The following is a 7,056-nucleotide window of genomic DNA, read 5'->3' as shown; positions in this document are numbered from 1 at the left end:
CCCGGTGCAGCATGTGTGCTCCTCATTATGTGGCACAGTGGCGGTTGTCTAGTCATCCATGATGAGGCTGCAGCCACTCCAAGGATGCACCAGGGATCCCAGGGATTCTTTTTTTTTTTTTCTCCTGTGTTAATAATAGGAATTTAGAAGGAAAAAAAAAAAAGAGCTTGAATAGGGGAAGAATCCTTGAAGAGGATGAAGGGGAGAAGATTGCAACTGGGTCTGATTTTTTCCTCCCTTGCGTCTCTGTAAGTCAGCAGCAAATGCAGGGAAATCTGTATAGTTGTGCTGATATGGAAGTGGCATGAGCAGGATCGAGACCTCTGCACTGCACAAACTCCTAATTTGGGGAGCTTTGCTTCTGTTCATTCTAAAATGCTGCTCATAAACTTGTGGCCTAAGTATAAACTGTAACATCTCCCTCACAGCTTTTGTTTTCTGTTCAAGAGAAAGGATGCAATTTGGCTGATTTCAAGTCCCTCAAAGCTGGGGACTGAGGAATCTGGGTTAATCTGAGCATGGTTTGTGGAGGTTTGATCCAGCTTTTCTTTCTGGCCGCTGTTTAAATCCCTCCTACCTCCCGCATACAAGTTGCAACTGCATCATCTTAGTAACCCTGTGACCAAGAGGCATGAGAGTCTCCTGTGAGACTGTAATCTCACTCTAAACAGCTCTCTGGTGGGTGCTCCTGAGTGCCGATACATCATGCAATTTTCTCCTTTAGAGGTTTGCCGTGTCATCTCCACCGTGATCCCTGCCCTGCCTGCCCAGTGCCGGCGAGCCAGAGCCCAGGGCCTGCCTGGGAGATGTTCCTGGCACAGCTCTGCGTGCCTGGGGCATGCCTGGGGTCATGAACAGTGACAGCAACATCTGCCCCTTCCTCTTTGCCTCTCAGCCATGCCCTGGCAGGAAAGGAACCTTTTTAGGATGGCAGAAGACTTTAGTGGTGTAGCAAAGTAATCCTCAATAAGCTCAGGACTTTTCTGTAATGGTATTTAATATGCAGATAGTCAAACGAATGCCGCTGTGATATATTTTTATGGACAAATATTATATATTAAGCCCTGATTTATACGTTTGAGCGTAATACCTGGGGCTCTGAGGAGAGCCTTTAATCTCTGTCAGCGAGGCAGCACGCATGCTAAAGCGCCGAGTAAATCTGCACGGGAGTGCTGAACTGAGCGCAGCATATATCAGAGTTCTTCTGCCTGATAAAATTAAATACACCAGGCCACCTTTGTGTGACATTACCGGGCTGATTCGCAGGGGCTGACAGCAGGAAGTGCCCATCTGTGCTTCCCACTCTGACCCAAACACACACCATTTCTGCTGCATCCTAAGGGTGCCTGTCTGTGCTTCCCACTGTGACCCAAACCCGCACCATTCCTGCTGCATCCCAAGGGTGCCACCTCAGGGTCTCAGAAGATGTTCCTGGGTGGAGGAAGGTCTCTGTTGGTGATGTTCCCCCTCCTTCCCTCCTATGTGACCGCCTGGGTGCAGCGGAGGGGGTGCCGGCGCCCTGTTTCCCCTTCATCAGTAAGGTGAGCATCGTCTCAGCACGGCGCTCTGCATTTAATAATCTCACCAGCTCAACTGTTTTTATCTGAATCTCCCTCCTGAGCTGATAAATCTAAATTGCACATTTTCCAACCCGCTTTAGCGGAGGGGGAAATCTCGCAGGTATCCTCAGGTGACGCTCGGGCTCTGCCGCGCCTCTCCGGCTCCATCTACTGCGCTTTGCCGAGACTGCCGCCCCTGCCCGCCCGCTCCCGCAGGAGCTGCCCCTTCATCCCGCCGGGATGGAGCAAAAACCGCAGCTCTGGTTTTGTTTGAAAGGCCCAGAGCTGCCCAGGTGGTGAAACAACTACAATACTTGTTCATTCAGTCCTATAAATGGTAATTCCTCGTTGTAAAGCAGACGCTGATGTCCAGCGCCTGGCTTGCTGCATGGATTCTTCACCAGAAGGAGCAGAACAAAGGTGGCCACTGTCAGTGGAGCTTTCTGCTGGAGCCAGAATTGGGGATGTGGCAGGATGAGGGGCTGGAGGATGTGGGAATCCACAAAATCAGAGGATTTTGGGAAAGCTGCAAAAAGCAGGCACCGGAGACAGTAGAACTGTGATTGGAGCTAAGCAGCAGCCATGAGATAGGGCAGCAGAAAAATTATTTAAAAAGTAGAAAAGCAAGGACAAATAGAACAAGGGTCTGTGTATTAATGCTTGTCTAGAATAACTCTTTAAGCTACAGAAAAGTTTATCTAGAGAGATATTAGGAAGTTTGAAGCTTAATAATGGAGCCCTGTGCATTCTGTTTTAAGGCTTACAAGCAGGTATTGGATTCAAAATAAACAAACATTGTTTTAACCAAAGGTATGTGTGCTTATAGTGGTTGGATAGAACTACTGTCAATGTTCTTTTGCTTTGTGTGATTGGTCAAAAAACTTATAAAGTGAGTTGTAACATTAAGTTCTTTGTCTGCTGCCTGGGATGTGAGCTGCTGGCACCATTGTCATAACCATGTAATGAGACTGATGCTGGAAAATAAAACAGCTCAAGGCAGTTCCACAGCAGTCCTGTCCCGTTTGTGATTTGTACATGGACCCCAGCTGGCGAGAGAGGAGAGCTCTGTGTGGAGAGGAGGGGCCCTGCCTAGGGACAAATCTGCTTGTGCCCAAAAATGCCAGGGGGAAGATATCAGCTTGGATTTCTGATGGGGACTTAGAGGGTGGGATAGAAGCAGCAGAATTTTCCTGTGAAAGTCCTATCTCTTCATCTCACATTCAGTATTGAGAGAGAAGCTGCTCTGAAAGAATATCCTATTTTTCCTGGCTCTGTAGTTCAGAGCTGACATGGAGGCGTTGTGTGTCCTTATTATAAGCACTCCTATTATAGTGTGGTTTTGACTGGAGAATGCTGTGTGGTTAAAGAGGACTATTACAACCAAAAATAGTACCAGAGCTCCCCGAATGCTATGGCTATTATGAATTTGTAAGATTAATATTTAGTTGCTCTACAAAAAGCACCAAAAGCTGGAAGTCAAAATCAGAACAAAGTTGTGCTAGGGACTGCATATAACTTTTTTTTTTTTTTAATATATCTATTCACAGTGCGTATTTCTGTAGGTGATAGATTAACATAAAAATACTGCCAGTTTTTCAGGGTTGTAAAACACAAGGTACATCATGTATTATTTTTTAATTGAAACTCAAATTATCTGTTTGAAATGAATTTGTTTCAATGGCAAGTAACATGTTTTTCCACAGTCCTTGTGAAAACTGGAAATAAGGTAGATTTGGCAGCTTAGCCTATGAAGTTCTGGGGCAAATCTCTGAACTGAAAGACCACAGGGTTTTGTCTTGGCTTTGATGAAGTTCTGAAAAGAGCTAAATTAAATCCATGCTGTAGCCATATGTACAATTTTGTTCTACTGGAATAGCTTATAGCTGTCAGTGAATTTCCCCATTCTCCCAGCATTGTGTAAGGGATGACACAAGAGACTGAAGGTTACTCTCTCCACTAGTAATAGGCATTTGCAGCCTTAAAATTATTACAACAGCATTTTTTCATTTACATGATTGGAGAGAATCTGTTTTTGCAGTAAATTTGTATTTCAAAGCAGATTTTTGTGTCCATCATTATTGGTGGTTTACAAGATTTCTCTTCCTTCCCTCCCCCTCCCCCCCCTTATTTGGGAATGTGGGAACAAATGAAATAAACCCCCTTCATAAAAAATAATTTTGTCCAGGTGGAACATAAATCAGCCAAAAAAATATTATTCTACATGGCAAATAAAAAGCATATGCTGTATTATTTAAAGCACAGCCTCCATATTCACATACAAAATTAATGCTACAGTGGGAGGTAAAACTGATGGAGGCAGACAATGAAAATATTAGGAGTAAAACATCATGCCAGGAACAATTCAAGCAGAGCCACTTGCAGGGTCATGGTCGTATTCCATTTCAAATGGGCATGGAAATACACTGTGGGTTATTCTTCTCCAGAGATGCACACATAATAAGCACCTGCTCCCCATGTCTACTCTTCCCTTTTAACTGTTGATTTATTGGATGTTTCTGAAAGCTGTGGTCAGGCCTGTGAGGGATATACAACGTGGTGCCTGCAGGAAGGAATGGCAGTGGGCAGAGGAGCTGCCACGCTTCTATCCCCGCTGTGGGTTCCCAACAAAAGCTGGCTGCTCCTCAGCTTCCGAGGGAAAGGGCACCTCTGGAAAGTAAATCATGGCCCTTGTACCTGGCTCGCACCTCGGAAAGCAAAAAAAAAAAAAAAAATAGAAACTGTGTTATTTGCTTCAAACTGGAGGAAATGGTGGGTAGAGAGGGGAAACAGGCAGTGTTCAGCAGTCCAAGGCACCAAAAGGGATCTTTGCCATCACATCACATCACATCACATCACATCACATCACAGCATCAAGGAAACTATATATGAGTATAAAACATAATATTGCATGTGTTTTAAATGATTTTCAGAAGGTTGTGAATCCACCCTTGTTATATGTGTGGCAAGGTGCAGACCACATACTGCTGCTCCCTACTACACTGGAATAGTATCACCAGCGACTATTTTATTCTTTTCCTGGTTCTTCCTGGGTTGGGAGGGGTTTTCACTCCATTCCTCCTCTGAAGTGGAGCCTTACAAAATAAGAAATGAACATAATCTTCAGATAATGTTGAAGAGAGGTCACTACAAAGAGACTTTGAATTAATATGATGTTTATCCCTTTAGTTTAACAGCAACATCAAGAAAAAAAAATGCAGAGAATGTTCTTGCTCTCTGTCCTTCTATTTCACTATTCTCTGATATTTTCTTCTCTGCAGCAAGAGTGGAGCTTTGCAGCCATGAGGTCTTGAGATATTCTTGTCTTGGCGGCCCTTGAGACAAGGGCCAGAGCCACAATGGACAGAGCATGCCCATTTAGAAACAAAAGAAAGAAAACTATATTTAATTAAAAATGTGAATCAGAAAATGTAGGGCTATTGAGAATCATCCTGAACTGGACATTCTGTGTACATGGCTAAAAAAATGCACTGTAGCAACTGGAGTAATTAATGGTTCAGTTCCCCTATGATGGTAAGCAGTTTATTGACCTAGAACTACAAAATCATTCAAAATGACATTTGGCAATGTTGAACTTCTGACACAAATCCCCTGATGTAAGGAAATGGAGAGGGCAGCCACATTACCTTCCACTGAGCCCTGCTGTGTCTTTAAATAGCAGCAGGAGAGGTGCACCTCATTCAGAAAGGTAGGAGAGCAATACAGGAGCAAGAAACTCCTGTATTTTAACCCTGGCTCTTTCAATGGTCCTGAGTCAGTCACCTGGGCCAGACATTCAGGTGTTAATCATGAGTGTTTACACAGAGCTTCCTGTGTTCATTCCTGAGCCCCTTGGACCTGATTTACACACTCAAAGAGCCATCAAGGTGTTTAAAAGCCAAGTCCAGGTGGTGCCTGCTGGGCAGGATGAAGAAGGCTCCCTAAGGCCTGATTGTGCAGGGTCCTGATGGAGCTGTGAGTCTACCCCAGTTTCAGCTCTGCTTGTGATTCCTCTCAGTCAAGGCAAGGCCTGGCTCCTTGTGTGTTGTCACCTGCAAGGACACACAGCCTTGGCCACCACACTTTCTTCAAGGCCCTGTTGGGGCTTTCTTGCAGCATGCGTGCATGGGCAGGAAGGAAAATCAGCAGACCTTTTCACTTGCCTGGCAGGTTGGTTCCTGGCCAGCAGAGGATTTTTGACTCAGTGTGAATCTTTATCTTTGACAGGTCTGTTGCAAGGAAAGCGTGTTTCCCAGCCTGACCTGCACACATGGATCATGTCTGCTCTACCGTGTAACTGGAAGGGGGCTTTGGGCACAGGGTTGCCAGAAAGCACAGCCAAACTTAGAAAGCAAGCACACCTCTCAGAATGGGGGGATGTGAGTTTACTCTGGTGTCTTTCAGCTCTAGTAACCTCAAGTGGTCCAGTAATCTCAATTGCTATAAATAACACCACAAATGTTCTTCCACAGGAGCTTTATCTTTTGGCTGATGCCATCCTTTTCAGTGTTAAGACACTGTTGTGCCCAGTTTTTGCTGTAGCCAAATGGGACTAGAAGGAAATCAATAGCTCCATTTTGCCTGTCACTTACTTAAGCTTGGTTTGAACCCATGTTTGTAAAGCTGAAGGCTTTTGTAATCCATTATTGTGTCACTCCCAGCCAGCCCACCTCTGAGAATTTAATATTCCTACATTTTAAGAAGAAATATATTGGACAATGAAAATACATGTGTGTTTAGTTTTAATGTTTAAATCAACATTTTTTTCTGTTATTAAGGCTGTGCCAGAAAGAGACTGCTTTGAAAGGAGACACATCTGCTCAGAGCAAAGACTTCCATAACTCATTCAGAGTTATTGGTCATACCCACAATATTAGTGATAAAAATTGATTATCCATTCCCACTTGCTTCACGATCCATAGCTTTTTTTCCCCATTCATATTGTAAGTTGGTTTATACAGAGTGAGGCAGTGTTACTTAAATAGCCAAGGAAGAGCATGATACACCTGATTAAAAGCCCCCAGCAGCAGAAAGCAGGATTTTTTTCATGTTAGTCTTGTCCTGTCCTGAAGGTAGAAATAATCTAGATTTGGCAAGTAACTTGACTTCTTTCAACCCTGAAGAGCAGATGCCCTTCTGTCAGTGTGTGTGCCCTGCCCACTTAGGATCACTGCTGCCCTTTTATCCCCAAGTGCAAAGTTTGGGACTTGGTAGAGCACTGCCATTTAAAGAAGAGTGTTCTGAGATCCCTAGCTCATTTTGAGACTACAACCAGCAGGTCATAGAAGGCAAGGGAGAGGAGGAAGGACTGAATATTGCAAGGACGGAGAGAAAAATTACAGGGAGGAGCGAAGCTCAAAGCTTCTGCAAAGCTTTCTGAGTGAAAGCTGTTTTGAACATCATATTTCAGCAGCAGGGGCTCAGCTGCTCCCAAGGAGGGTACCATGCATCAGACACCTCCAACAGGGTGGCATCATGCCCATTAGCATCCAGAGCCTAG

The sequence above is a fragment of the Ammospiza nelsoni genome, chromosome 2 (assembly GCF_027579445.1).
Source record: "Ammospiza nelsoni isolate bAmmNel1 chromosome 2, bAmmNel1.pri, whole genome shotgun sequence".
Taxonomy (NCBI): Eukaryota; Metazoa; Chordata; class Aves; order Passeriformes; family Passerellidae; genus Ammospiza; species Ammospiza nelsoni.
This window is presented reverse-complemented; position numbering follows the sequence as displayed.